General features: G+C 35.9%; 1 protein-coding gene and 1 pseudogene across 5 annotated transcripts in view; both read left to right on the forward strand.

The window, feature by feature from the left end:
* Zc3h12b (zinc finger CCCH-type containing 12B) overlaps window positions 1–14399 on the forward strand; it is a 402674-nt gene that overhangs the window by 127341 nt on the left and 260934 nt on the right. For 4 of the 5 annotated variants that reach the window (XM_010632199.3, XM_033760139.1, XM_033760140.1 and 1 more), the window contains 2 exons: window positions 4016–4104; window positions 9442–9567. The gene's annotated coding sequence lies outside the window, so the exon portion shown is untranslated. The remainder of the gene's footprint in view (window positions 1–4015; window positions 4105–9441; window positions 9568–14399) is intronic. The other variant, XM_033760142.1, reaches the window with a different exon arrangement.
* On the forward strand, window positions 8217–13703 carry LOC104867786 (annotated as a pseudogene).

A 14399-nucleotide genomic window follows, 5' to 3' on the forward strand; every position in this document is an offset into this window, starting at 1 on the left:
TTTTTTTTTTGTTCTGGGGATTGAATTTACATCCTCGTGCTTATAAGGCAGGCAGTGGATCCACTGAGCTAAATCCCCAGCTAGTCTGTTTCTTTTGATTGATGAGTTGAGCCCATTTAATTGATGATTATAACTGAAATATATGGGCTTATGCTTTTCATGTTATTGTCCTGCTGTTGGTTCCCTTTGTTTCCCCTCTGTGCAATTGCTTGCCGTGCCTGGTGGCTTCTTTTTACTGATATTCTTGGAGTTGTGGTCTTCATTATCTTTCTAAAATATCCTTCAGGGCACTCTGTAGAGCTGATTTAGTGGTCATGAATTTCTTCAGTTGTTCTTTGTCATAGAAGTATCTGATTTGTCCATTGAATTTGAATGATAGTTTTATAGTGTACTGCAATCTGGGCTGGAAGTTGTTTTCTTTCAGAACCTGGAATACCTCACTTCAAGCTCTCCTTGACGTAAGGGTTTGTGTTGAAAAGACTACTGTGATTCTGATGGGCTTTCCCTTGTAGGTGATTTATTTCTTTTTTTCCCTTTTATTGAGTTTATTGGTACATTTAAGGTATACAGTGCAATTACGTTCATTATTGGGATCATGTACCTTTACATGACAGGTCTTGGTTCAAATTTTTCCCCTTGTTTGTGCCCTCCCAATTTATTTATTTTTTCTAAAAGCTTTTAGTGCTCTGTTCTTCTGTTACATTTCTGAGATCTTGAAAATTATATGCCTTGGCATAGATTTATTTTGTTTCTTGCATATCAAATTATTTTTCCATGTTTGGGAAATTTTCTATCAATACCTTTTTTTTTTTCTTTTTTGGTACCGGCGATTGAACTCGGGTCCTTGCGCTTGCAAGGCAGGCCACGGAACCGCTGAGCTAAATCCCCGGCTACCAATACCTCTTTGAACAGGCTTTGTATGGCCTTTGCACTACCTCCAACTCTCTCACTGACCCCAATCAATCTAATATTGTTCTTTTTTGTATCATGTTGCAATTGTTGGATTGATTTTTCATGGTCCCTTACCATTTTTAAGATAGCTTTCTTTTCATGGTTGTTAACTGTGTTCCTGTCTTCTAATTCAGAGATGCTGTTCTTACTTTCATTTAATCTATTGTTTATACTTTCAATGGGATTTTTAATCTCCTCAATATCTGTTTGACTCTGTTTTATGAATTCTGTTTCTTTCCTGTGTTGGGCATTCATATTTCACTAATTTTCTTAATCTCCTCTATTATTTATCTCTATCTATTCTAGATTCATTGAGCATGTATTTCCTTTTAAACCTTTATTTTTTTACCTGAGATATTATTTTCTCTGTGACCTTCTTTATTTGTTTTCTGAGTTTGTCTTCTGTCATCTCAGAAAAATCAGGTGGGTGACTTCTGATTTCCTCTATCTTGTTGTATCCTGGACTTGTCCTAGGTGCATTGGAGGTCTGGGATTGTATTTTGCTCCTGAGTCTTGTCATTTTCTATTTTAAAAAATTTTACTATATTTTCTGTGTTGATGCTTATAAATTTCTTACGACAGACAGCTTTATCAGTATAAGCAAGGCTTCTGGAAATGTCCATTTTTCAGACATATATCTATTATGTCTTCTGGGTATATGTGATTCTTGTTTTTTTGTTTTGTTTTTTGTCTGTCTTAAGTTCCAACTGTCCCAATTTATTAAGGATCAGAATTTGCTGCTTGGCTCAGCACCTAAATCTTTTGTTACTGAACTATGGTGGTGTTTATGACCCAAGATAATCTCAGTGTTGTCATATAGGGGAGAACAACTAAGTATAAATAGGACAACCTGGCTAAAGTAGTACAACTAGCAATATCAGTAGCCTCGAGCAGCCTAGAAATTGACAAATTATAACTATTAATTTGGTACCTTTATCCATAAGAGCAAGGTCTATACCTCATTCAGAAGACTTATTTGGTGTGTATAGCCAAAACCTTCAACAACCACCAAGTGATGCAAGTTGTTTATTAATTGTCACGTATTTACATGATGTATAAATTCCTTGACCATTCAAAACAAAGCTTTTGATAAACAAGAAAATAGCAGCCAGATTTTTTTCTTTGGTGAATTTTTTGTTGTTGTGAAAATGTAGGTAATTTTGAAAGAAACCATATCTCTTGAGTGTCATTATTGTGCTAAAAATCTCAATGCCACATCTGTCACTTCTCCATAAATCTTTTAGACTTTGATAATTAGAATAATAAATTCTTGCTATGATGGCTGGCAGCAGTGAGATGTCATGATAATGATAAATATATTTTCGTGTATTACTTATTTTACTTTTATTTCATTATTACTGTATTAGTGTATTTTATAGCATATCATCCATTACAATTTCAACATGTAATTGCAGTACTGGCAATCTGTCCAATAGGTTCCACTCCTGGCAATGAGCTAGAAACATTTTCTGACCTAGTTCTAATGTTGGATGATTCAGGTATATATGACCATTTTGTAACATTTTGACTAGTCAAATGTTTATTTACATTACTGTTTTCTTCTTCACATGAATCAAGGCCTTCATTCTGTACTTCTCTATTTGTCATATCTTGTTAACTTCTTTGGTTTGCATGATCCAAGTCATCACTGGTAGCTGCCTCACCTGTTGACTCACTTCCAACCTCCTCCCAAAATTGTAAAAGCAGATTTCATGTGACATTGTACTGAATTGGGCTAAATCTACATGAAAAAATCAAAAGAAACCATGTAATAAAATTATAAATACACAAAATATAGCATGATGCACAGTGTGGATAAAATTCACCCATTTACAGTTTGACACATGTGCAAATACTTTGCCATTCATCATCCCAAGTGGGACGCTCAAAGATTGCTTCTTGTGTGTTCCTCCAGCACAGCTAATGAGACACACAGCCATCTACTATTATGCTAAAATGCATATTTTTATTGGAAATATATGCTTAGGTGTTTTTTACACACCATAGTGCCCCTTGGTTAAAGAAATCAGGAAAACAATTTATGATATTAATGAGAAATTCAATTTTAAAAATAATCATAAAAATAATGAGGGAGCCAGGAATGGTGGTGCACACATGTAATCTCAGCACTTGGAAGGCTGAGGCAGTAAGATCACTTTGAGTTTGAGACCAGCCTTGGCTACATAGTGAGTACAATGCAGTGAGCTGCATAGTGAGACTGTATAAAAAAGACCAAAAAAAAAAAATGAGTGACTTCTGGGTAAAATGGTGGAACAGAAGTATCCTTCTCATGACATGTGTGAGTGAGAAAAGTTAGCATTTTTAAAAAGGGAAAACTATATTCTAAGTAAGGGATAGTAGAAGCTCAAGAGAGAAGGAGAGAGGGGGCAGGGAGAGAGAGGAGAGAGAGAGAGAGAGAGAGAGAGAGAGAGAGAGAGAGCACCAAAGTAAAGAAAAATACAAAATATACTGGGGAGGGTAACAACCTGACTCTGCCAGCACCAGGTAAGCTCCAAAAAGGCCAGTAGCCCCAATGATACACAGTGGACTAAGCCCTAGCAATAGGAGAAACTCATGGTTATTGCAAGCTAGAAGTCTGCAATAGAGATTTACTTGTGCTTTGGAGAAGAAATACACTTCAGTGCTTGCCATATCTTGTAGTGGTACCACCGAGAGTCATCATGATAAGATGACTGAGCCACTTGGAGGACCAGAAATCAGGGAGAAATCACACTCGAGAGTCCCAGGGAACACTTTGCCACAGAGATTTGGTGGCAGACAGCCACAATAGACAGTCACGGAGAAAGGGATGATCAGTCTGAAACCTCCAGCAATTTAAGTAGCAGGCGGGATGGACTTTGGAGGGCAAGGTGGTTAGCTACACTGCCCTCTGATGGTGAAGAGCAAAATCCACCATGTATGATTTTCTGAAGGGGTTGTGGCTGAGTGTCGGAATTACTATACATTATTTTCAGGTCTTTCTTTTCTATTGTTATTGGCAGTATACCTGTTAGTTTTAATTGCAATATCTTTTTTTCTCTTTGTGTTGTCATTGTTACTGCAGTTTGTTTTCTTCTCTCTGAGTGGTGCTGGTGATTGAGCCCTCAAAAGAAAGCTGCTGACTAAGAAGACCCTCACATAAAAGTGGAACAGGTACTGTGGCTGTTAAGCTTTGTAGTGTTAACTTCATTGAATTGGGAATTGTTTGAGCATACTTCTGGAGGCATCTGGGTGGGTCATTGAGGTATGACCTTGCGGTCTATATCTGGTTGCTCACACCTTCCTCTTTGTTGCTACAATGCCTTTCAGCCACCATGAATTAATCGCTTATGCTTCATCACACCCTTATGTCATGATATTCCTGCCTTGGAGCCTGCTAATCATATCCTGAATCCTCTGAAACCATGAGCTAAATTAAACCTCTCCTCCTTTAAGTTCTGGATGTTGGATGTGGTGTCATAATAATAGTAAAGCTACTTAATACAGAAAATTGGCATCAGAGAAGTGTCATCGTTTTGACTGTATTTGACCATGTAGTTCAGAAGCCTTTGGAACTGGTTTGTGGGAGAAAGGTTTGAAGATGCAAGTTAAGGAAGCCTTACAACACTATAAGCAGAGCCTTGTGGATCATTCTGGTCAGAGCTCAGCCTGCTGGATAGTTCTGATCAAAGCTTGGACTAACAAGATGCTCACAGGAATGTAAACAGTAAAGGCTAAGATCAGCAGGTTTTAGTTGGAAAGGAGTACGTTGTTGGCAACTGGATTAGAGATGTTACACTCTGGCAAAAAAAAAAACTGTGCACATTTTGCACATGTCCTGAGACTTTGCAGGAGTCTGAGATTAAGGTTGGCAGCCTAATTGATTTGGTGGAGGAAATTCGGAGACAGAACAGTATTCAGGCTGCAGCATGAACACTACTGGCTGCTTTTAGCCAGATTTATAGTGAGAATTAAAGGAAAAAAGCAGAGTGGAAAAGATTGGAAAGACAAAATGTTTTAAGCCCATAAAGAACCATGTGTAAAGCTGGAGCCAAAACAGGTGTAGCTGCTGAAAAAGTTAGCTCCATTAAAAAGAAACTAAAAACTTTGTATATGGTTAAAAAGAAAGATGCCTAGATGGCATCTCAAAAATTAGCAAGACCCCATCATCACAAGCTCAAGGATGCAAATTTTCATTTGAGAAGAGGTCCTTGAGCCCCTTGCTCAAGAAGGGCTTCCTCAAGATTGACTTCACTTTGATCATCCATCAAAGCATCTAGAGACTACTGTAGCCATGGCCTCTGATGGCCTAGCTACTACTCCCATAGAAATTCGACATTGATATTGTCCATGTGATGCTAGTTTTACTGGCATACAGAATGCAAGAGTTGTGGAGTCAGAAAGGCTTCCTCCAATATTTAAAAGGAAGGCCTGGGAGACCAGGTAAGGGACCCCTGAAAGTATATGAAGCTATAGGAATAAAGCCAAAGGAGACCCCAGGAAGTTGAAGGTGCCAGGAATGTGGAACATCTTTTGAGGAAAGCCACAGGCTGTGAGCATAGCTAGACCAAGAGAGAGGCCACTTGGGTTGCAAACAACAAAGCCTTAGGGGTGGTGTTTCCCAGTCCTTTTTGGAATGACATCTCACTGATGTATGCCACAGGTGCCAGAAAAAGAGCTACGGGACTTAATGTTTGCCCTGCTGGGTTTTGGTTTATTCATTTTTATTCCCCTGTTCCTCTCTTTTGGAATGGTTAGGGTCACTGTATCTAGAGATCATGTAACTTGTTTTTTATTTTTGCAGAGGTTCGCAGATAAAGAGTTTGCCAAGAGCCTCAGAGGAGCTTTGGACTTGAACTTTTGAAAAGTGCTTAAATTCTTGAGACATTGGGAAGGGATTATTGGGTTCTTGGTTTTATGAATGATAGTTGCTACATGTTATGCAGAATTAATAACTTGTTACTGTGTTCCTTTGGAGATTAAGTGTAGTTCAAGATCTATTTGGTTGTCAGGTTGACAAAGGGTGAAATGTATTGGTTAAACTTGAGAGTGATAACTTGATAGGCCTTGGGATCTGCCCAGGGTATTGGTGGTGCACACTTCTGAGTGTGTCTGTGTAGGTCATGGAGGAATAAACTTGGAATCTATGTCTGGTCCCACATCCCTTCCTCTCTGGCACTGTTCTATTGCTTTGTTTTCAAGTCACCATGTACTAAGTATTTTGCTTCACCACACCCTCTGACATGATGTTTCTGCCTTGGAACCATCTGACCACGGGCTGAAACCTTTGAAATCATGATCAAATTAAACCTCTTCTTTAAGTTGTTGGTGTTGGATATTGTATCTCAGCTACAAAAAAAGCTAACTAACACAAATATCCATCAGAAGAGATGCAGAAATCTTAATATATATGAAAAAATGAAGAAACAAGATAAAACAACTCCTCCAAAGATTCATAACCTTTCAGTAACTGAGTCTGAAGATATTGAAATGGATTAAATACTGGACAAAGAGTTATAATTGATTTTTAAAATGACCAATCAGTTCAAAAAGAATAAAAATAAACAGGAATGAATTAGGGGAGATAATGCTGTGAATGAAAGAGTAATTCAACAAAAAGATAGAGATTCTGAAAGAACCATGCAGAAATCTTGAAAATGAAAAGCTCAGTAAGTCAAATAAAAAACCTCATCAAAAGCCTCACCAATAAACTAGATGAAGCAGAAGAAAGAATTTCATGGTTTGAAGAAAATATTGATATAAGTTATCACATTCAGACAAAAATAAAAATACGTATAACCCCAGCACTCAAGAGGCTGAGGCAGGAGGATCACCATGATTCAAGGCCAGCCTTGGCTACATAGTAAGTTCCAGGCCAAGCTGAACTACATAGTGAGACCCTGCCTCAAAAAAGAAGAAGAAGAAGAGGAAGAGGAAGAAGAAATTATGAGCAAACATCCGAGAATTCTAGGACAAGAGTAAAAGACTCTTTGTTATAGGGCAATAAGGGTACAGACTAAAGAAAAATATGATCTCTTCAGTGAGGAAATAACAGAATATATACCAATGTTAAGAAAAGAATGAGCATCCAGGTACGGGAGACATTTACAGTCCAAAGCACACATGATTTGAAAAGAACATTTCTTGTTTATGGCCATACCACCCTGAAAATGCTCAATCTCCTATGATCTCCAAAGCTAACTAAGTAGGATCAGTTCTGGTTGTACGTGAATGGGGAGAAAGAACTCCAGATCATAATATACTGATAGTTCCTCACGTACAGAGCAGGGAAAGTATATTGGATGCTGCAAGACAGAAAGACCAAGCCACTTATAAAGGCAACCACATCGCAATAGCTTTAGATTTTTCTCAGCAAAAATGCTGAAGGGCAGAAAGACTTAAAATGGTATATTTCAAGCCATGAAGGAAATATCTGCCAATCTACATTACTATATCAAAGAATGCTATGTTTTAAGATTTTAAAGAGAAATAAGTATCTTCCAAGTATTATTGAAGGAATGTATGGCCACTAAACGAGGATTGCCTAAGATACATAAAGGAATCCTACAAACAGAAGAGGCAGAATAGATAAGCAAAAGAGAATTAGGAAAATATCAAAAATTAGTTTAAAAAACACAAAATGACAGAAAGTAACATCCACCTTTCAATAATAACCTCATGTGTAAAAGGTCTTATTTTCAATTAAATACACATGCTGGCATATGGGAATAAAAAGAACTTTTTGAAAAAATACAATTGACAAATCTTCAGTCAACCTAACAGAGAAAAGGAGAAAAGTGAAATAAAAAGGAAAACGGAGAAATTTCAATCGACATCACAGAAATAAAAGGGCTAAAGGGCTATTATCAACAAAGATATGCCAACAAATTGGATAACCCAGGAGAGACAGATAAACTTAGAAAAATACAGCTTACCAACATAAGAATCAAGGAGAAATAGAAAGCTTGAATACACCGATAAAAAATAAGTGGACTGAAGAAATAATCAAAATTCTCCCAACAAAGAAAAACCCAGGCCAAATGATTTCACAGGAGAATTCTAGAAAACATCCAAACAGTTAATGCAACGTTTCTTAAACTCTGCTGAAAAATAGAGGTGTAGAGTATATACCTCCAGACAAATTTTATGATGCCATCATCATCTTTCTAAAGAAGATAAAAACATCAGAATAAAACATTTAGGCAGTTTCTTTGATGAACATTCATATTATTAGAAACAGTGTTTAAACAGCCCTAAAAAAAGTAGATCTTGACATTTTTCACAATATGGATAAAAGTGGGGATGTTATGCTAAATGCAATAAGCCAGGTACAGAAAAGCATATAGTCTGTTTTCCTAATGTCTTGAATCTATGAAAACAGTTGAATAAACAGAAATGAATAACAAAACAATGTTTACCAGGGATGGAACAATGAGGAAGTGGGATGTTAGAGAACAGAAAATAGCAAATATGTAGGATAAATTAGTCTAGAACTCTAATTTGTATCAGGAGGACTATAGTTAATAATATTATATTGTAATGTGGATTTTTAAAGTGGGTAGATTTTAGTTACTCTTGCCACAAAAAGATGAAAAGGGTAATTATGTAGAATCATGGCTACTTTAATTTACTTCATTATAGTAACCTATTTTCTGTCCATATGTATCCCATGAAAAACTATGTTAAATATAAACCATCTTAAATTTACCTTAAAATTAAATGTTGTATACCACAGAAACAAGCAAACTTCCTTGTGAATTGATTTTTTAAAAAATTATTTTGCGTGAACTGTTTAGCCATGGATATTTTAAGTCTTTTGTCATCCAAAGTTAGTTTTTATTTTACCATAGACATTCCATTAAAAACTCTTGCTTGTATTTAACATAAAGAGATTATCTCAGAAACTCATTATAAGTATTATTTTAGGTACTCAGTGACACAAGCTTCTGATGGCCTTGTTTAAATTAACTTGAGTCCATACTACCAGGGACTGAATAAAGAGTTCTTGATGAGTTCTTGAAATTAGTAATCTCAGATCAAGCAGGAGAGGAATCAATTACATGGAACTGAGTCAACTAATGAAGGCTCATTATAGCTTTACTTTGAAATATTTCAGATGTTTTGAAAAGTATTTTCTGGAGATGAGTAGCCTGTTTCTCATTTGCTTTGTGTAACTCTTAACAATCTAACAGATTTTACTTTTATAAATGGATAGGAACCTTTTCTGTTTTTGTCCCTGCCTGTGTCTTCCAGGATTTAAAAACACTGGAGTAATCTTATTTTAATGACAATATAATTATCTACATAGATTCAATACAAATCTCTCTTCCTTGTAATAGGACATAATATGAAACATTGGTTGAATAGCCAATGCTTTCACTGAGATGTCATAACAGAGAATGATGTGCATAGAATTAAATATGCCTACAGTTATAAAGAATAAGGTTGACTTTCTGGAGCCAATTCTTACACAACTGTTATATGAAAACTAACCTGATACCTGTCTTACAGTGTTCCCAGCCTTATACATGACTACAAAAAGGTCACTTCATGGTAGGCCAAAGAAAGCATATTTTGGAGAACTCATGAAGAACATATTTCATCGAAATCCATAGGTACTTCCACAGAAAACTAATGGTGAGTTTTTTGGCTTGGATTCTCATCTTGAGAGGTTTTTAAAAGTCCAGTCTGAGGCTTGTTATGAAAACTTTTAACAAAATAAACCTTTAAAATGCCTTTCCTAATTTCCACCTAAGGTAAATTAGCATTCCTTGCGGGGAGTGGAATTAAACCAAGGGCCTTCACACAACATTCCCCCCCCACCTCCTGGCCTATCTCCCCACACCATACCAATTCTCTCTCTCTCTTATTTTACAAAAGGCTTTCACTAAGTCGCAGAGTTACAAAGTTGCCTGGGCTGGGCTTGAATTTATGATCCTCCTGTGCTATTGTAAGTGGTATGTACCAACAACACTCCTGGATTTAGCTACCCTTTTTACTGCACTTATATAAATAATCAGACAACATCTAGGGAAGTTTGATTGTAGAGAAAATTTTACATTTCAGTTAAAAATAGAATAATTTTGTATTAGATTTTACTTTGTTCATTGTCTTTGAGTTATATGACACTTGATCATAAACTACATGTTAGCTTTTACTTTGTTTCCCTCCCTAGATTTTGTCATTTTGCAATTTTTTTCAGTTTATTTTCTGACTATAACTCTCCCAATTATGTTTTTTTTCTCCCACTTTCCTGACTTGGCATCACTGAAAACTAAAATCTAAATACCCAGATGTTTTAGAGCCTTTAAACTGTCTTCTACATCTTTCCTTCCTTCTTTCTCTGACTTATGGGATGTAAGTAATCCTCATGACCTAAAGCGGGATAACTTCATATAATCTTCAAATGGTTCGCTACCACAACAAATCATTTATGGGCAACTTTCATGCCCGGTTGTGCTGTTATGTGGGTCACTTAGGAAGTTAACTATAATTCTTGCAATCCTCCAAGTTTTACTTCAGAAAGTAACCATGACTGCACACAGTCTTAGCCAAATTTCTTTAATGTCTATGCTATTACCAAGAACAGTAAAATTGCAAACCGGAAAATTCATTACATTTCTACCATTTTTCTCATTTTGTTTAAGATGTTTTTGACCCAAAGTGCTATAAACCTCTGGACTGTCTGCCCTCTGGGCACACAAACTAGATTTATAGTTGTCCTAAGTAGTTATCATTGCTTATTTCATAAGAATATTTTTCATTAAATGGCCTGATGACTCCTACCATCCAGCACATACTCTGTACTCTCTAGTCTTAATAGTTCATGTGGTTCTTAATGAACAAAAGATGACCAAGTGAAAAGGATTTATATAGTTCACAACGAAGAATAATGTCTCTTCTTTCCGTTAATAAGACTGACAAGTACTCCCTCTAGTAAAGCTCCTTGCAGTTCTCTTATAGATCGGGATCCATACTTGGTCTGCTTCACTTAATTTTAGCAAGAATCTACCTGAGGAAGTTTATTGAGAGTTCCTCCATCCTTGATCTCCAGTCAAGTATCCCCCTCTCATTGATACATAACCGTGATCTTGTTAGTAATTCTCTATCCTTTCCTTCACCCTGCCTGTTGGCTATTTATCCAGAAGTATTGCTGTTATATTGGAACTTCCTCTTGTATTGCAATAGTTTTTCCCATTAATTTTATTGGTACAGTTTACATATACAATACAGTTACATTCATCATTGAGAACTTGTGCCCTTACATGATGTATCTTGGTTATTTTTTCCCCATTCCCCTGCCCTCCCTTAAACCCCTCCAACTTACAGAGACTTTGTTGACATTTTTTCCTTTTGTCCTATTTTTCCTTGCCCTTCTTTCTTTTCCCCTACCCCTTTAGACCTATTGCAATAATTTGTGTATATTTTATGTTTACAACATATTATGGAATAATATAATAATTATTATAGTGAAGCTAACATATTCATCATCTCACATTATTTTTGTGACAAAACAGCTTAAAAATCCCTAATATGATATTGTTGCATTAATTATAGTCCTGGTGTTGTAAATTAGTTCACTAGGTTTTTCATCTTCATTTCATCTACTTTGTATTTTCTGTGCTTCAACTCCACATTTTCTTCCTCTCTTTGGTAATCACTGTTTTACTCTTTATCTCTGTATATTTTCATTTTTTGGTAAATTCACCATATAAGTAAGATTAAATCAGTGATACCCACTCTTGCCATTTACAGTCTATCTAGTATTGGAAATATCAACAAGATCAGACAAGAAAAAGAAAACATAGCAAAATTGGAAGAGAAGAGTTGAAAATACCCTATCTGCAGATGGCATAATCCTATATGAAGAAAATTACAAAAACTTCACAAGAAACTATTAGAATGAATAAATGAATTGAGCACAACTAAAAAATTCAAAATATTTACACAAAAATCAATACAATTTATGTAAACAAATAACAATCTAGTTGAAAAAATCAAGAAAGCAATCCTATTTGTGATCATATCAAAAGCAAAACAAGAATAAGCTTTTAAAAAGAATAAGTTAAGGGTTCCTTTCTCCACACAACCCCGCCAACATAGGAAAATGGATACATATTGAGGATATACTCCTAAGTGAAATAAATAAGTCACACATGTATAAATACCGAATAGCTTCTCTGGTGTGAAAAGCTGTAATAGTACATAAGATCCTAAAGAGATAATTGACCATATGAAATAGGAAGAAAAGGGCTAACGGTGTAGGGAAAATGGGAAGGGTAGGGGAAGGGTAATAAGAGAAAAGAAAAAAATATGAGAAAATTTAAAAAATGGAAACGAAGTGTTTGTAAATGGGGAGGAGAGGAGGGGGGTAAAGGGAGGGCACAGACAAGGGGGAAAAATGAGAACCAAGACCTGTCATGTAAAGGTACAAGATCCCAGTAATGAATGTAATTGTACTGTATACCTAAAATGAACCAATAAATGGAATAAAAGAAAAAAAGAATAAATTAAGCCAAGTAATGATAGATTTTTCCGTGGAAAATTACTAAATCGTTGAAATAATTTGAAAAATCAAATAAACAGGAAGACATCCCATATTCATGGATTAGAAATATTGTTGATTTGTCCCTACTACCCAAAATAATATAGAGACTCAGCATAATTACAAGTTCAATCTCAGTCCCAATGTTATTCTTCAAACAAAGAAGAAAAGAACCCTAAAGTTTCTGTGTAAACAAAAAAACCCAAGTACCAAACTAAACTAGAGAAACCTAAAGGAAAAGGCAGTAAGAAAGATTGAGATGGAAGACCACTTTTGGCCAAAAGTCTCCCTTATAAAGTGACTCAGGAGGCATTAAAAGAAGTGTTTGAAGATGCCATAGAGATCAGCCTATTCAGCAAGGATGGGAAGAATAAAGGAATTGCTTCTATTGAATTTAAGACAGAAACTGATTCAGAGAAAACCTTTGAAGAAAAGCAGGGAATAGAGATTGATGGATGATCTGTTTCCCTCTAATACACTGGAAAGAAAGGTCAGATGAAAACTATAGAGGTAAAAAGAATAACACTTGGAGTAGTTGATCAAAAATTGATTTTAAGCAATCTCTCCTCTAGTTGCAATGGAAGAAACTCTTAGGTAGTATTGAGAAGGCAACTTCTATCCAAGTGCCCCAGAACTAAAATGGCAAATCTAAAGGGCACACATTTATACAATTTTCTTTATTTGAAGATGCTAAAGAAGCTTTTAGTTCCTGTAATAAAAAGGAAATTGAAGGCAGAATGATCACACTGAAGCTTCAAGGACCAAGGGGTCAGTCACCTCATGCAAGAAGACAGCCATTCAAAACCCTGTTTGTTAAAGGTTTGAGGAAACTACCAAAGGGACCTTTTAAAGGAGTCATTTAATGGAATTATTGGAGCAAGCATAGTCAGTGACTTGGGTCCTCCAAGAGTTTTGGTTTTATAGACTTCACGAGTGAGGAAGATGCCAGGGCCACCAAGACCTCCATAGAGGCCATGGAAGATGGTAAAATTGGCAGAAACAAAGTTACCTTGCACTGGGCCAAATCTAAGAGTGAAGGTGGTTTCATATGCCAAGGTGGATTTGGCAGAAAAAGTGGGAAGGCTTAGGAAGGCAAGGAGTCAGGGGAGGAGGAGGAGACCACAAGTCACAAAGGAAGAAGATAAAGTATAAATACTCTTTTCTGTACTTGTCTTTACCTGTACCACTGGAAAGAAAGAACTCTGGGGTTTTACTCTTACCTGTTTGATGATAGAGCCTCCTGAGAACATTCCAAATCAGTGTGCATCCTTTGGTCTACTTGAAAAGCATAGACATGACATTTCAGAAGAGATATTACCCTGTTGGTTTTGACTGGAGATTAATAAACTTTTTAAAGAGATGAGTGATACAGCTAACCCTTATGTGTAACTTTGGAATTTATATTGTTTCATCCCATGTACAAAACCATTTTTCCTACAAAAGATTATATTGCAAAGGTATAGCAATTAATAATATAGTAATAGAAACAATAAAGACAGAAACAGACTAATGGAACAGAACACAGAGCACAGAAAAAAATCCAAACATATATAAACAACTGATTATTGAAAGGTACATTAAAAAGTACAACACAATATCCTTGAACAAAGTCTTAACTATTTTTAGCAAGTGCGAGAAAAACTATTATATGCCTTAGATCTTGCCCAAAACAACATTACATATTTTCCTAGATGATAGTTTTATGTTTTACATTTAAATTGATGATTTATTTTATTTCAATTTTTTTTCAGCTTTAATTGAGTTTATTGGTACATTTTAGGGATACAGTACAGTTACATTCATTGTTGGGATCTTGATTCTCATTTTTTCCCCTTACCTCTGCCCTCCCTTCACCCCCTCCTCCCCTCCCCATCTACAAACACTTTATTTTCATCTTTTCATTCTCTCACATTTTTTCTTTTCC

Source organism: Fukomys damarensis, unplaced genomic scaffold (assembly GCF_012274545.1).
Source record: "Fukomys damarensis isolate Sample0158 unplaced genomic scaffold, DMR_v1.0_HiC HiC_scaffold_39, whole genome shotgun sequence".
Lineage (NCBI taxonomy): Eukaryota > Metazoa > Chordata > Mammalia > Rodentia > Bathyergidae > Fukomys > Fukomys damarensis.